An 18,193-nucleotide genomic window follows, 5' to 3' on the forward strand; every position below is an offset into this window, starting at 1 on the left:
CTTACATAGTAACTTTCCTTTGTTACTGCAGAATAGTTCTCTTCAGGAACTTTATTTTAGCTTGCATAAAGTTACCGTTAGTTTATGTGTTGTAAAAAGTGAAAACTCACTAAGCGTTTGTACCAAATTATTGAATCCTTGGCCTGGGGTGTGTTTTCTTCAATGCTCTGCTTGTGGCTCAGTTGTGTCCAGGGTCCAGCTTGCTGGAGCATTGGGGTATGCTGTGCATGAGATAGCAAAAGAGATCTGAATGGGTAAAAGTAAACACCCAGAATAAAGAAGCAGTTGAAAGGGGCTTTGTGAACAAGGGGTGTTGCAGGAGAGGAGAATGGGTGAGGGTGGGGCCGCCCCAACTCTTTGTCTCCCTTCACAGCGGTGTCTCCGAGGGACCTGCATTGTGCCATGAATGAACTGACCATCTCTCAAACTGGCTAATCGCCACCCCTGTAAGCACATTTAAACTATCTAGCCTAAATATTTGGAGTTATTTGGGGCTCTTTTTTCATTAATTAGTGGCTACCTACCTACCATTCCTTGATTTTCTGTACGTTCTTTCCCCAATACTTTCTACAAGACATGTTCTGAAGTCCATGGCTGAAGCTATGCCTGGGACTTCATGCTGTTTAATTAAGTCTGAAGAAAAAATGGCTTATTTTGTAGGATTTGTATGCTGTATAGAGAACCTGTACATCAAGTGAGAGCCACACTCTAACACAATTGATTCCTACTTTCAAGTTTTAATTTCTAGGCAGAATGTCTTTTTGAATATAATTTTACTTTATTTGTTCTTACATGGGAAAAGGAAAACCCATGTCTGAAGAGATATCTTTCCAGAATCTATACTTCACAGAAGGAAGTTGACTAAGTACAAGTTGGAAAAAGAAAAAAAAGGAAAAAGCAGCATAGTGCCCCTCACCTCACTAAATATCAAGGTATTTGTGTTTTATAATCCTGAACGTTCCCTGGGTAGGTGTCTTGATGGGAAATAAAACTTGAATGTCCATGAGGGACTCAACCACAATTTCCAAGTGTCATTTAAATTCCATTATTAACTTTTTCAGTATCATGACTGGCGATTAGCCTCTTAGGGAAACACCATTAATAAAATGACTTAATTACTGAAAATCCAAGTATAGAATATGCGTACTTTATCATTATTTATATTACTATATGTACACATGTGTTATATAGCTAATAGCTTATTTGATAAAGACTTATATAAAGTGTAAACTTTTCTTCTGAGGTAAGAAGTGATAAAACTATTAATGATTTTAATTATTGAGCTTTAAAGTAAACATTTATTCTTCACTCAAAACCCCTTCACCAATCACATATAAGGAAAAACTTCAAAGGTTCAGGTATACTTATTATTTTGGTAATTTAATTCTTTTTATCTTTGAGGAGTATTTGTCTTGGACTTTGAAATATAAATGCCAAAATAAGATAATCTTGTATTTGAGAAAATGATAATATAAATATTTTAATTGCAAATACCTATAACTTAATCAGTACTTAATTTGGGTTCTGGTTACACAGCTATGTTCAAATTATGAAATTTAATTCAGCTGATATTTATTATTTGCTCCCTCTCAGCATATATATTTTATCTCAGTGAACATCCTATGTAAAGTTTTAAATAATTCCAAGAATCCAGAATTTACCTTAGAAATTGTCCAATATAGATTTCCCAACAGTTTATTCTTAAACAATTTTCCACCCAGATCTAGTCTTGACAAGGTCAAAGCCTCTAACCATCTTTTCTGGCATCTTTAAAAAGTATAAATAGTAAACATGAAAGAATGCTGTAAACCACAATGCAGATTGTAATTATAAAGTGTGGTTAAACGTTGTAAGGGAGAGCAAGTTGTGTGAGACAAGTGTGCTTACCTCTGAGAAGGTAAAATAGAGAGAGAAAGAAGTTAGATGTCTTTATAGGTAAGTCTGTCAATTCTGATTCTTCTGATTGAAGTTCAAAGAACCATGGAGTATCTTTGATAAATGCTTACTATGTGCTAGTTATTGCTTTAAGGGTTTACCTGAATAATATTTATTTTTCACAACAGCCCTATGAAACAGTTACTATTATTCCCTCTTTCAGGTGGAGAAACTAAGGCTTCAAAAAAAGTCAAAAACAAAGTTAGTAAGTATTGAAGAATGAATGAAGGCAGTCTGACTCTGGAATCTATGCTCTTATATACTATTTGAGACTAAATACTCTGCAGGTCTCCCGGAAATCCCCAAGGGCATGCAAGCAAATGTGGAGCTCCTAACTCCTCCAGATGAAACACACAGCAAATATGCACTAATAAGCAATGATAGTGTTCAAAATGTTTGTTTCCAACTTGTTCATTTAGAACTTGAAATGGATTTCCACACAGAAATGCTATTATAAATATATTTCCTAGTTTACAAATATCTGTTTAACTCGTGGTTAGGATTTTCTGTGCTAGAATTATGGATCAAATTTGCTGTGCTTTATGTTTTAAGAAGTACTCAATATTTAAAAATCTATTTGTTGAGTGTGTACTCTGTATCGTATCCAAATGTTGCACCACAATTATTAGGCACACATGTTCTAACAGAAGAAACATGGAATTATTGAATGCATTGTGATTATCCTATGATAAATATACTTTCGTAGTGTTCTAGGAGTACAGTAGAAAGGTAGATTTGTTTTGACTGGCAGATTTGGGGAAGACTTCAATTACAAGTGTTAGTGCTATTTAAGCTGGAACCTAAAAGGTGGATAGGATTTGACAGCTAGACAAGAGAGAAAGAGATGCTCCTTCCAAAATGTTCCGGATATCCATGTAATGTATACTCTGTGAAATGTATATTTTTTTTTATTGAACTATAACTTCTACAGAACAATTTCCCATAATTCTTGTATACCCTTAAAGGTAAGGCTATGATTTCTGATTCTTGTTTATTCAGAACTCAATTAGCACATTATTGTAGAGTATGAATATTGTTGAGATTTTAATACAGGGTTGCAAATTTTGTAACACTTCTCAGCAGAGAGGTGGGGTCAATTTCCCTTCCCTTTCGGTCTGGGTGGCCATGCGACTACAATAGTCTGCTGGAAACGACGCTATAGGACTTGTGAAGCTACTTCATAAAAGGCCGTGGTGCTTGTCTTGTTGGCTGCAACTGAACACGTGCTCTTGAAGTTGTGAGCTGCCATATAAAAATTCTGACTAGGAACCGTATATCTTGAGAATAAGTAAAGTGAGAGACATGACTCTATTAAAATGAGAAAAACAAAAACAAAAATGTCTGACTAACCAGACGTCACTATGTTAAAGAGGATCCAGTCAAGATTCTCAACTGAAACCTGCCTCCCTTCCATCCATCCCCAATAAGGGGCTAGAAATATGAGTGGAGTCATCTTGGATTCTAATGACCAGCCCATCCATCAGCTGAATGTTACTAAGTAACCTCCATCCATGCCACTTGGAAAAAAAGGAGTTGCCCAGACAGGCTTTATCTGAATTCCTGACTCACAAAATCATAAGGTTTAATAAAGTGGTTGTTATTTTAAGTCGCTATATTATGAGATAATTTGTTACACAACACTACATAGCTGGCACAAACTAGAACAAACATATTCAAAAGTATCTTATATATGTTAAAAGTACTCGACTTTGCCGATCTTTCTAACTATACTCTTATCCTTCTCTTTCCTTCACTAGAATTATTGAATAAATGAATAAAAAATGGACTTAAGGATAGGGGCTTTAACATTAAATAAATACAAAATAAATATAATAAATCGTGATAAATACTTTGAAGTAACTTAAGAGAGTGTTATTAAAAACAAATATTAGGAGAATTTACTCCACATTAAGTGCTCAGGGAAAATTTCCCTTCAGAAGTGAGGTGAAGGATGGGAAGGAGCAGGCAGGAGAAAATTAAAAGAATGAACTGTCTAGAAAGAAAGAACAGCTATGTGGCAAGTTCATGAAATAGGAAAGAGCTTGGAATATTCTAGAAACTGAAGGAAAAAGAAATTACCACTATAACTGAAACATAAGAAATAAATAGGAGTAGGGTTCAAAATGATTTTGGAGACATGGCTCAAGAGCCATATTATAGAGGAAAATTTCTTTTTTAAAGAGTTTGGATTTAATCCCAAATTCAGTGGGAAGCTACGTAAATTCTTTACAGGTATTGGCTATTATTATTTCTATTTATATTGTAAAATATTTATCAGATCTCTTTCCACTAAAACATTATAGTTCTAATACTAATATAGCATTGAACTTTTAATATTTTTTCTTTGTAGAAATTAATTTTGAATTCTCACTTCCCAAACCAAGAGCATGTTCTCAGCAGAAAGAAGAATGACATTTTTTCCTATGATTTGTCCCAAAATGGTAACTCCTGGGCAGCATCTAGAAGCTGGAGTGACACAAGGAGTTAAGTGGAGAAAGAAAAAGGGCCCAAGGAAAATACAGAGTTGAGGGTCCATCTGTTCCCCACATTGGAGAAAAATACATTTCCGACGGTAATAGTGCGGGCTAAAACAGGACTTCACGCGGCAGTTGTGAGTCTTAAGTAAAATAATCCACATATTTCACTCATGACATGGTGTGGCACATAGTGATATTTTAATGTGTTAGTTGTCATGGTTATATTTGAGACGTGAAACTATAGCGAGACAACTTTTCTTCTGGAACGATGTAAAGGATGTTTGTGAGGTGAATATTCGCAAGTCGTGTATTCCTTGTCAGTAGTACCCATTTAGTTAGAGAAGCTAACTTTTCTATTGGAAGTTATGTTCAATATGCCAGGCTGTCACTGAAAAGAGCCATTACTATTTTGAGAGCAAGCTAATTAATTTTAAAAATAAGCCCAAATGATAAGCCAAGACAAAAATTTTATTGCTTAAAAAAGGAAGTATTTGCTGATTTCTTACATATCTCACAGTACAGTGAGACCGTTTAGGATCCTTTCACACAAATTTGAGTAGTTAATATAATCTAATAAGACCAAAGAGCTATAGACTCTTCCTGCTTTTTCTTTCCCACCTGAATATGCCACAGGTATCAGAATATGGCCAGTTAGTCCCCAAACCACTTTTATTTTTCACTCTTGTTCCCCATTTGCATCCAGATGCAGAGGATCCCACAGAGGACTCCGAGGGAAAGGTAGAGCCGTGAGGTGGAGGGGTCCTGACTCCCTAAGTCACCATGTAAGAGCCCTCCACCAGACACTGGCACTGACTTGTTTGGTGAGCAAGAAAGAGACATCTTGCCCGTTAAGCCATTCATTGAGATTTTTGGACTGTATGTTTTAGCCATTGGAGTCACTCGATTAATAAAGCTACATATATTCCAGACACCCCCAAAAATGCCATTCTCTCAATAAGCATATTCTTTTTTAAAAAATCACTTGAAATTACTTCTTTCCCTCCAAAAAAATTCTCTTCTTTAGGTGTCTATTTCTGTTAATAGTACCACCATTTTCCTAGTCTCTCAGGCTCAAAATCTTGGTGTTATCATTGGTTCTGTCTTGTCTCTCGTAGGTAAGTGGTTGCCATCTTCAATAAAGTTTGAATCCTCAGGGATTCTTACATCTAGCCCTTCTTCAGCTAATATAGCAGTTTAGACCTCTAGCCTCTTTCCTGCATCATTATTTAAGCAATTCAACGACAATTTATTTGGTTCTCAATATGTGCCCAGCATTGTGCTAGGGAATATATCAGTCAAAGTCCAGCCAGGAGAGAGAAACTATACATTAATTTGAACAGGGAAAATTTAATATAAAGAATTAGCCAGCAAAAAAGATAAAAAGGACCTAAGGCTAAAGAAAAAGCAAACGCAGAAAGCAACTATTATATCTAGGGCCAAGGGAGAGTGAACAAAAAGGAACTAAGAACTTAGAAGAGGAATCCCCCCAATGCAGAGATTCAGACCTTATTGGGGAAAGCACAATGGACACAAAAACACACAGCCTGATGGTGCCTAAGAAACTTGCTGAAGTAAAACATGTGCCCAGCTGGCCCCTAAGACTAACCCATATGAGGGCTGAGAAAAATGCTCAAGCATAGGATAGGTGGTACATCATCCTTAGAAGTGTCCTGTTGAGTAGCTGAGAAACCTGATGGGGGATGTAGTCAGGCCAGAGTCAGTCCCTGCAAAAGCCTTGCCAAGAGGCCAAGTAAACTGCTGAAGGGTGTGAGTGGGTTGCTCCCTAAGAAAGGTCTGTTTTCACTTTTAATTGTGTTCTTCCAGTTCCCTGTCTTAACAAAGCCTCACATCAAGTCAGCTGGCAAATGTTTGAAGGGGCCAGCTATAGTATTACAAGGCAGGGCAAAGAAGAATGGATTTGGATCTGAGAAGTATTAATATGATAACTGGTGGAGGGAATCAGATAATAACAATGATGTCCCCATACTCCATTAGCTCAGAAATGACTTCGACCAACATAAAAAAGTAAATATTTATAACAGACTTGGAAAGCGTTCAAAGGAATATAGACAAGGTTGCTTAGTCCATCCTAGGGAAATGAAGGAATGGTCATGTGAAAGCTGTTGCTTTGGCTGAGTTTCAAAGAATGAGTAGGCATTAGCTAGAAGGAGCATGGGTGAAGAGGAGAAGGCTTTCCAGACAGAGGAAACAGGACGGGCAAGGGCTATGGGTGAGCTAGAGCATTGTTTATATGATGAATTACAAATTATATAAATTGCAATGTACAGAAAAAAATGACCCTAATAGGTAAGCATGGACTAGATCGCTAATTTATCTTTTTGCTTTTTAAAATGTTATTCTGGGAAGCTTGAATATTTTCCTGAAGACATCACAGAGTAACTAAAAAATTAGAAACAGTTGGTGGAGGTAGGTGTCAATATCAGAATCACAATACTGAAAATCATTGCCAGGGTGAAATTGATGTTAGTTCCACAAGGAATGGAATCTCTATCACCAGTGAAGCCCAAATGCCTATTATCAGTGCCTAGTACAGAGCATAGGCTCACGAACTATTTGCTGAAGGAATAAGTGAGTGAAGGTTCATTTTAAAGATGGTAACTAATTTAACTTGAGTTAGAAGTGATGAGTATTCAATTGCAGAAGTTTAGGAGCCAGGTGAAAAAAATCTCTAGCTTAAGAGAGAATTCTGCAAAGAAATTTAGTTTTAGGAATTGCCGAGATATAGGCAGAACTTGAAGTCTTGAGTCTAGATAAAATCACTGAAGGAGAGTACAATGGAATGATATGAAAAGAGGGTTATGACAGAACTTCAGAAACATCAATAGTTACGACAGGAGTAGGCAAAAAGAAATCAGAAATAAGACTGAGGGATAACCAAAGATTTTTGGTAAGATCTTGAAAGAGAAATAATTTGAAAAAAAGGAGATGGGAGAGAAGATGAAGAAAGAAGCAGCAGGGGCTGGCCCTGTGGCCGAGTGGTTAAGTTCGCGCGCTCCGCTGCAGGAGGCCCAGTGTTTCGTTGGTTTGAATCCTGGGCGCGGACGTGGCACTGCTCGTCAGACCACACTGAGGCAGCGTCCCACATGCCACAACTAGAAGGACCCACAACGACATATACAACTATGTACCGAAGGGCTTTGGGGAGAAAAAGGAGAAAAATAAAACCTTTAAAAAAAAAAAAAGAAAGAAAGAAGCAGCAGCAGTCATTGGTTTCAAATGCAGCATGAGAGTCAAGTAAGATAAAAAAGTAATGTTAGTATCTTTTTATCTGGCTTTCTCTCTCTATGCCTATTATATAACCTACATGTTGCTCTCTATTGAGCCTTACTAAAGTCTAGCTCTAATCATTTAACTTCCGCTTTAAAATCTTTCACTGATTCCCCATTGCCCTGGAATCAATTTCAAGAACAATTGACTAGGTGCTACCCTCAGGACAGGTGTGACCTCTACCCTGAACTCCGTTGCATTTCTCTGGGACTTATCACATTCAGCATTTCTATTCATACTTGTGCACTTTTGTTTTATCACATGTATAATCCCTCTCAACTATACTGTAAGGTTTCTGAGATCAGGAGATGTTCTTACTCCTTGTATCTCTGCAAATTTAACCTCATGCTTAATTTTAAAAAATAAAATGTATTGAACACTCTCCATCTTCGAAAATTGAACTAGATTGCATTTCCTGGTAATGTTATTAATTAACATTAAGCTTATAAGTTAGGTATTATATTCCCTTTGGCCTGTTCAGTGGACTTAAAATTTCCTTTCCAAATTACCGTTATGTGGAAAACTGGAATTTCAAACCAGGGCTGTAGACCTAACAAGATTGTGAAATGCTTTTACCACACTGAACCACTCTGTAGATGGAAGGGCATCAATAAATATTTATTTAATTAAATTTATTTGAATTGATATCAACCTTATAAATGGTTTCCAATTGTGTTGGTAGAGCTCTTTGCTTTGTGTTATTGCACATTTTAAAAAATTATGTGATTTGGATAGTAATTTAGAAAGCAAGGGTGGGGCATACAGTGAGGGAAGGATAATAAGTTGTAGATGACAGAATTAGGATTTTGAATGATACTGACAGATTGACATGATGGGTAGTGGAAAATGAGTTGAAATTCAACAGGGAGAGTTCTAGAGGCTATATTAGTGTGGGGAAGGCACAAAAGGTGAAAGAGCAGTTAGGATGGTTTTAAACAGTCCAGAAGAGAAGAAATGAGGACTTGAACTCTGTTAATAGGAATGGATGTGAGTGACACAGAGCATTTAGAATCAACATACCTTGACAAGTGAATGGATGCAAAGATGTGAAATAAAAATTCAAATAGGACTTTAAATATTTGAACCTGAATAACCTAGAAAAGGTGAAGACATTGGCAGAGACAGAGAGGTCAGAAGGAAGGGGGACCCAGATTAGGAGTGCAGTGAGAGGCAGCACAGTGATTTCAACTTTGGGTACATGAGTTATTCAAGTGGACGTAAAACCATTTTCTTTTTGGAAATTGGGAGACTGTTGATTCATCTTAACTCTTTATTTTAGGCAAGATATTGAACCTATTCATGAGTTTTAACATGACATAGTATTGAGCAAATACTTCGTGCCAGCAACGAAGTGGGGTGCTTTATATGCATCATCTTACTTAATTGTCATAACTTGCCTTAAAAGTCCATTTACAACTGGGGAAACTGAAGCTGGCGACTAGAAAAGACAACTGAAGATAACCAGAGACATTTTTTAGGACATCCAAAGACATTTGTGGAAATCACTAAAGCTAGTATTAAATTCATTATTAAAGCTCACGTTAAATAAAATTACTGTCTTTTTGTAACATTTCCACCTAATGCGAATCATTAGGTAAGCCCTGTTTTCATCTCAGTGGGCTTGATATGTGACTTTGTTTTCCATTTTGTCCCCATTTTGGCATTTATTCCTGGGCTGGATCAATCTGTTCCTGACCTCGTTGCTTAGGAGGAACTCTAGTGTCTGGAACTAAAATTCTGAGTCTGATACATCTGGCTGCCCTTAGCTGGACTTATCCCACCCCTTTGTGGAAAGGAAGTTGCATATCATCTGACAGATATGTCTTCTTGAAATTCTCCCACTCTCTCTGGGATTTCTAGGATTGTGGTTTGAACTAGCTCTTGAAGGTTGAGTGGGGGTTTCATGAGTGAATAAGAGAAAAAGATATTCCAGACAGTAGAAACTATGTGCAAAGCACGATGCAGGCAAGGCGCAGCAGGCAGAGGTAAGTGTCTCAATGATACGTGTTGCACTCTTCTCAGTATGAAGGATCTTTACACTTGAGGCTGAAGATGAAGACTAAGAGATGGGTGATTCTGTATTTCACTGTCATCTCCCCAAACCAAGTGGCTCTCCCTTTTTACTCATCTTTGTTTACCAAGCAGAACTAACATGGCCTTTCCTGTTTCCAGTACTATTCTTAGAACATTATCTCATCTTTGACTTTCCCTTCTTGGTATTTTTCATAGAGCTCTGTGATGTTACTTTTTATTTGTAAAGCTTAGCTCATCAAAACATTCTATATGGTTTCTTTATATGTTCCTTCTTTATTTCTTCATAGATTTATTTTTGTTTTGCTTAACTGTTCTTCCCTTAAGAGTCTTCTCTGGGAAGTTGAAGGAAGGAGTTCTAGATAGCAGATCATGCCTACACTTTTATCTATGTTTTATTTTATAAATGGCTTTCCTAGAAATCTAAGGTACGTGTCTCTCTAAGAATCTCCAATACTTTTATGAACTCCTAGATGACGTATGCCAGTAACTGTTAGTTTCGTCCCTCAATATTTAGTTTTCCTTTATCTCCTGAGTGATAAATTCCACAAATTCTACCAGATATAGAATAAATTTCTCAACCTTTTTTGTAGCAAGGCATGTTCATGGGCATAAATTTTGCCAATTGGATATAAGTAGAGATTATGCATATATAGGAAGTATCCTTAAAGGATGCTGACATAAGCTTCTCCTTTAATGGGGATGAGATGTTTGGAGCCCCAGCTGCCATCTTGGACTATGCTGAAGAGGGCCACATCAGAAAAGCAGCAGTGATAATAATGGGCAGCAGTATTTATAGCATTTACTATGTACCAGAAATTATTCTTCCCACTTTGCATACATTAACTCATACATGCTTTAAAACGATCGTATGAGGCAGGGATCTCAGTTTCCTCATCTCTAAACGGTACTTATGAGCAGGGATCATAGAGCCACATTGCCCGGGCTGGTGTTTGATGCTACATTTTATAATCTATACCTTTCTTAGCAAGTAAAGAATTAAGAACAGTGCCTGGACATGAGAAGTACTCATTAAATGTTTGCTACTATTACTTTTGAGTAGTTATTACAACTTACTATCCACAGTCTCAATTAACAATTTCCATTAAAATAAATTATAGTTAGTGATTATAAATCTATTTACAGATGTAGATATGGAGGCATAGAGAGATTAAGGCGCTTGCCAAAGATTAAACCACTAGGAAGCAGTGAAGTTGGATTCTGTATCCATGTTCTTAACCTATTCTGTTCTGGATGAAAGGCTGAAAAGAGGCTGGGGTCTGCACTAATATGTGATATCACTACACTGACCCTGGAGAGCTGACCTCTGGATTTTTTTAACAAAGAATCAAATCTTATGCACTAAGCCAGTTAATTTGGAGTTTCTGTTGCATGCAGCTAAACTTAATTCTCACTGTATGTCTTCATTTCTCCCAAAGTCACTGCCACTTTCAGATCATTAAACAATTCTTCCTTATAGATTAAAGTAAAGTTCAGAGTAACAATTCTTGTATCTTCTGTGAGATAAAATTATCAGCAATGTTAGGGAAGAATTTTATGTTCACAGAAAGTTTAAGTTTTCATGGAGCGGGTGTTCCCACAGATATGTGGATAGATGAAGCCCCCACAGCTGCCATCAGCATCTTCCCCCGGGTCTCTGTATCATTTAGTGCCTATGTGAGGAGATCCTCCTTCACATTCTCTGTGTGCTCGGGCATTCAGGAGTACACTTCCAGCGGGGCAGCGCTAGGGTTCTCTCTCTTTTTATTTTCAACTAGCCTCAAAAATATTTCTATCTGCATGAGCATGAATTTTAATAGAAATACATATTTGACTAGTTTATGTCCAAGGCTTCTTATGCTAAACTCATGCTTTTAAGAACAAGAAGATTTTGAGAAGTCGTGGAGCTCTTTATTTAACACAAACACTTATTCCACCAATTCTGCCGGGGTTGTGTAACAGAAATACTGTAGGATCTGAGTCTTGATTTTAATTTTAGTTCTTATGACCTGTCAAAAATTGTTTAGTATAAAATGGCGTAAGTAAAATAGGGCAAAAGATTGATCAAATTTTTAAAATTTGAATTACCAAACAAATTTAGAAGCATAGTAGAATCTAATCTAATGTTTTCTATTGTTTTATCTGATGCTGCTATTAGATAATATTTAGCTGCAGCATAGAAATTCATTTATATCTCTTATTTTATACCATTTCAATGGTCTGGCTAAATATAGAAACTCATATTAGCCCATTTTTATAATTTACTTGTTTACTTAATTTTGTTTTTATTAATTCTTCTCAGAAATGAGAACTGGGAAATCCATAATCAGTGCTTGAGCATAAGGACGAAAAAAAAGAATGACATAGTGTAAATTTTAGACCAGAATAACCAAACAGAACATCTTTTGAAAACTGGTCCATCTTTTGTTACTACCTCTCAGGCAGTCAACCACAAGGATGAGTCGATTTAAACTAGAATCTTCTCAGATATACTCTGAGGTGTAACACTAACACACTAAAGTAAGTACCACAAAACATCCTTTGCTTTGAAACATAACTGCTGTCATAATGACCATCTGCTGGCTGTAGGTTTCGAACATCCAGTGACCTCTGACATTTATGACAAATTATGTACCAAAGTGTGAGCGACGCCTTGTTAAAATGAAGCCAGAGGCCCTCAAGTTCTCAACCCCTCTTGTCTTTAAAAGCTTGGGTTAAACGGCGGCAAGAGGCAGCTTGGACAGAAAACAGACATGGCAACAGCTAAAAGGAAATGAAATCCTAATCCTCTACCCTTTGACGTTTGCAGCTAGCTTCGCTGCAATGTGCTTTCAACCATTAAACTACCTTAACCTTCGGAAGTGCCAAACCAGTTAAAATTGACTGAAAATTTGCACATCACCACACAAGCTTTGATTGATTCTTATTTGAAAATTGCATGGAGGACAGTCACTTACTGTAATATTTTTAACCAACAAAATATGTTCCTTAGTCACCTCTGGTGTACAGAGAAATTGATGTCATAGGAAAAGCAATGCGAAGAATACTTTTCAAAGTCACAAAGTGAGTCTAGCTGCAAAATACAGTAACATCAGTTGGATTTCGACAGAGTAGGCTATATTGTAAATGGTTTTGAAACATACGTAAAAAAGAATTTTACTTTTTGATCCCAATTTCAAAGACACACACTAATTTTACATATGTGGGGTAAAACAACGTCAGTTAGTATTTTTTATTAAAAATCTGCATGTTTTTGTAAGCAATAATTTTTATTGCTATTGTGAAAATAATGTATAATAATAAACTTATACAATACAATTTCCTCATAGAAAAAATAATGCAAGGCATTTTTAATTTATGATCTCATGGCACAAGGTAATGGTCTAGGGACCAGAACCTCAGAATAAGTTAACATAGTAATTGATAAGCTTATGAGCAAACTGTACAAAAAGAAACGCATATGGCTCCACATGATGCGATGGCATAAGAATGTTGACGGACTGTGAAATAGTAAGACATTTCTTAAGCAAAACCTTTAGGAAAATTGGGGCTCCTAGGCATCCATTTTCCCACCTATGTTTTCTTGACTGATTAATTTAAAACAGACTCTGTGTGGTCTTTGGCATAAAACAAAGAAACTGAGCAAGTAGATCATAGAACATTAAGGCATATACTTAAGCAATACAAAAATCTACATTGTACTTTCCTGCTTCAAGTAGTTTACCTATTTTTTTTAAGAAATGGCAAAGCTTTCACAGCTTTTCTTTGTTCGAGATATTATTTACAGTTTTGAGAATTGCTTTAGATAAAATGCTAACTTGTCAAAGGGAGAATTTATGACGGAACACTGGAAAACCAACTTATGATAAAGTTTAATACTTTGTGTGGGGATGTGAGGTGTTCATTCAACAGATTTGAATTTCCAAATTGGATTAAATGATAGGTAAAATGAATTCTAGAAATACCCCATCACCACGTTTCTTCTGCGTGTGTTTTATAAACTGTATCCGACAATCATTTTTCTTATCTTTTGTCTGGACTACTTTTTCAGGGCACGGACCACAGATTTAGATATTGCACCATTCTCTCCTGGTAGAATTTTGTAAATCATGGGTGCCTGTATAAAATATGAACATGAATATATGAATATGTTTGCATATTTGTCTACATATTTTATAATTATAACTATCGTCTTTTATTTGAATATTCTAATTGACATTTCAGAGACAAAATCTGGTCTTAAGCAAAATTTGTCTGAATATATTTCCAGTTCCTTTCTGCCTTTGCATTTCAGCAGATTCTTTCACCTTCATCCAGTACTTCTGTTTGTCCTTTTTGTCCTCACAAGGGCCACCACTTCCCTTTCTCACTATTCCCCATCTAAATTGGCAACTATGTTGTAGTCCCCAGAACATGTCTTCTCTTCTGGAAATTAACAAAATAGTACCAATGGATACAATAGCACTTGTGGATTTCTCCATGGGACATTAGCTCTGAAACATTTTGAGATCATATAACCCAGTGATTTTTCATAAATGTATTTTTTTAAATTAATGGAATTCCTTTAACTTTTCCTTGAAGTGTAAGTGAAAGACCAAGAGCCTGATTGCTCATCTTCACTTCCTCCTCCTCAAACTTCTGTCTAGCTGCTGTGGCTTGGAAAAAACTTCACTAACAGAGTTTGAAAAGCCTCGGGTAGCCCACCTATACAGACACCAAACTAAGGCTAAAAGAGGTGAAGTGACGTTGGCTCCTTGTCTGAAATGTTCCTCCTTAGTCAACAGAGAAAAATTGAAAGCTTTTCGTCTAAGATCAGGAACAAGACAAGAATGTCCATTCTCACCACTCTTATTCAATATAGTATTGAAAGTCCTAACTAAAGCAATTAGGCAAGACAAAGAAATGAATGGCACCCAAGCTGGAAAGGAAAAAGTAAGATTGTCATTATTTGCAGATGATGTGATTTTGTATATAGAAAATCCCAAAGACTCAAGCCAAAAACTGTTGGAACTAATCAATGAATTCACTAAAGTTGCAGGAAATGAAATGTTCCTCCTTCATCAACATCTTTATATTTAAAAACTCTTTTCATGGGACTCCTTCTCTGTCAAGACCTAACTGACTTATTCTAGACAAAGTCATTATATATTGTTTTGATGCCACACACTTTTTCTTACAATTTTAAAATAATACTCTGATGCAATTGTTTGTGTATTCCATGCAGACAGAGAGTGTTTAATTCATTTTTATCTCTAGCTTCTACCAGTGTCTGACCATAGCAGGTACTCATTAAATTTAACATAGACAGTATTTTCTTTAGAGTTGACAAGAGTTACTATACAGCTTGATACTGGCAGAAATAAAACTAAATTGACCAGCTCTCCAATCTCTATTGCAAGACTTTATCTACTATGTAATTTTGTTTGAGAATCCTTTCTAATAAGATTGGGTAAGACCTTTATCTCAGAACTCAACTCAAAAAGAATGAAGAATATGAGAGTTTCAAATATAAAACTGATATACCTATGCTAAAGAAGTTATGCTGTATCTTGTTTTGTAGCTAAATTTGTCTGTTAACGCTTATAACTGCCAAAACTATCTTTTTCACTGCATGTATATTTCCTACATGCATAGCATACATATATGTTTTCCTACATGCATACTTCCTGGTCTTAGTCTTGGCTGGTGCATAAGGATATTCACTTTATCCTCTCCTGCTGTAACTGGATGCTCCTTGTTTTGCAGTAAATATGTCCCTCCCACCCATACCAGGACTTTACCGTTTCACTCTACACCCATTGGCTGAATATCATGGAGAAGAAATTATGGTACTCTAGGACTCCTTGAAATGAAATGGATTATTTTAAAATATAAATATTCAATGTTATTGTTGGATTCAAGTAGAAGGTGACTGTTTTCCAGATGTTCAGGAGTGAATTTATCCAGCAAATCATGGTTCAAACACATGTCCCTACTATTAAATGTACCAATATACTTACATCAATATCCAAAAGCTCTGCCTTCCCCTGTTAAAGGGGAAGTCTAGGCTTCTAAAGTAAAATCCTGCCTTTGTCTCTAATCACATGCCTCTCACCTACTCAAAGACATCACTCCAGCAATTCTCCCTGTCGCCTGCATCTTCAGTGTTTCTTTGCACTGTACAAACACAAGGTAACATTCCCCATCTTTAAAACAAATCCCTCCCTAGAGCTGTGTTACTTCTTATCTGTGTCTACTTACCCCCACACATCTCTACTCTGCCTTGAGCAAAACTCCTAGAAATCGATCTTATATGCATCTCAATTTCCTCCCTTTTCTTTCCTCTCGTTTTCTCTTGAATCAATGTCAGTCAGCCTTTTTGTGATTCTGAAACTCAGAATTATCTCTCCACAGGATAGGAGACTGGGGCTTTTAGAATCCTGAGTACCGTCTTCTTATTATTAAGAATTGCCTGTGGGACCCTTGATTCCATGCACCACCACAAAGACTGAGTGAGATTTTTCATTTTGGAAAAAAACCTCAGGCAGTTAAGCAGAAAAACTTGGGAGGTTGTTAGCATAGACTGGACCTGTGTACCACAGTTTCAGCTGAGCCTAGAGATTGGCCAAGGGGCTATGACACGCAGGACACAAAAAGTGTCTGCTTTGACCTTTTCTGTTTGCCCCATCTTATTCTCTTTTCATGAATCCTCCTCATTTTCCTAACCTTTAAATTGGCATGCCCCAGAAGTTAATCCTTAGACCTTTCTTTTTTCTAATTACATTTACTACTTATCTGACCTTACACTGTCCAATCACTTTGCAATCATGTATATAATATTAAATTCCAACTTTATATTTACCTCTTTCCTGAATTCTAGACCAATATATTGGGTGCCTAACATAAAATCTCTACTTGGATATTAGTTAAGACTTTTGAGATAAATTTACCACAGAACCCAATAATTCCTTCTCCAAGGAATCTACGCACAGGAAATAAAAACCTGTGTCCTTACAAAGACTTGCACATGAATGTTCAAACTGCATCATTTATAATAGCCCCCAACTGGCAAAAACCCAACTGGAAACATATCTATACAGTGAAATTCTATTCGCAATAAGTAGGAATAAAGTAGTAATACATGCTATAACATGGATCAATCTCAAACATAGCACTAAGTGAAAGAAGCCAAACACAAAAGTCTACATACTGTATGATTTTATTTACATGAAATGTCCAGAACAGGCAAATCTACCAAGATAGAAAGGAGTTTAGTGGTTACAGGGGCGTGAGATAGATATGAAGAGTTACCGGAAATGGCCACTAAGAGTCTTTGGGGGGTGATGGAAATGTTCTAAAATGAGATCAGATTGCTAGTTGTGTAACTCTAAATTTATTAAAAATCATTAAATTATATACCCCTAATGGGTGAAATTTATGGTATGGAAAATATACTTCAATGAAGGTATGAAGAAAGGACCTAACTTGATCTTCTGCCTTAAATTTTCTTCTGTCTTCCTCAGAAGAAAAATCAGGAAAAATCAGCTCTGTTTTGCCAGTTACTTATGCGAGAAACCTTGGAATCATCTTTGACTCTAATCTGTCACCTCTCCTCCTACTAGTCTTCCTACCACCTCTCTAGCAGGACACCATCATCTCTTGTCTTGCCTATAGCAATAACTCCCTTGCCAGTCTCCATGCATTTATCCTTACCACTTTATGATTTATTTTCCATACAATGAATTATTCTACTTATTTTTTCAAAACACTCTAGAACCTTGCCTTCTCACTCAGAGTAAATTGCAAAGATGTCATCATGTTAGGGTTTCCAGATAAAATACAGGACACCCAGTTAAACCTGAATTTCGAATGAACAAAAAAATTTTTTAAATTACATATGTCCTTTGTAATATTTAGGACTTACATATATTAGAAATATTTGTTGTTTGTCTAAAATTCAAATTTAACTGGACAGTCTGTGTCTTTATTTGCTAAATTTAGCAACCCTACATCCAAAAGTGCTATGTGACCTGAGCTCTCACCCACTCTCTTGTCTCATATTCTGCCTCACTCCTTTTGCTCAAACTGCAGAGACCTTTTTACCACTGTCAAACAGGCTGAGAACATTCTAACCATAGGGCCTTTGAGCTTGCTCTTGCCCACCCCTAGAAAACTCTTTCTCCAAATTTCCGCATGTCTTGTTCCCCCTTTTCATTTAGCTTTCTGCCCAAATGGCAGATCTTCATAGAAGCCTTTCCTGTTGAACGAGTCTGGAACAGCTCCTGCAGTCCACCATCCCCACTTCTCTCATTTGACTTTACTTATCTTCTGAGCACTTATCGCAAATGGAGATATATTTGTTTTGCTTATAACTAACAGTAAAGTAGAGGCAGGAAATTTTCCTCTTGATACTTCCATAGTTGCAGGAACTAGAACAGTACGTGGCAGATAATGTGATCAATAAATTCAGTCATCCATGCATT

The 18,193-nt window shown here is 36.5% G+C and overlaps 1 long non-coding RNA gene across 1 annotated transcript in view; it reads left to right on the forward strand.

Moving 5' to 3' along the window:
• LOC139075157 (uncharacterized) overlaps window positions 1-18,193 on the forward strand; it is a 53,587-nt gene that overhangs the window by 11,925 nt on the left and 23,469 nt on the right. The window contains exon 2 of the long non-coding RNA XR_011525278.1: window positions 2,099-2,140. This is a non-coding gene — a long non-coding RNA (uncharacterized lncRNA). The remainder of the gene's footprint in view (window positions 1-2,098; window positions 2,141-18,193) is intronic.

Source organism: Equus przewalskii, chromosome 13 (genome assembly GCF_037783145.1).
Source record: "Equus przewalskii isolate Varuska chromosome 13, EquPr2, whole genome shotgun sequence".
NCBI classification, from domain to species: Eukaryota; Metazoa; Chordata; class Mammalia; order Perissodactyla; family Equidae; genus Equus; species Equus przewalskii.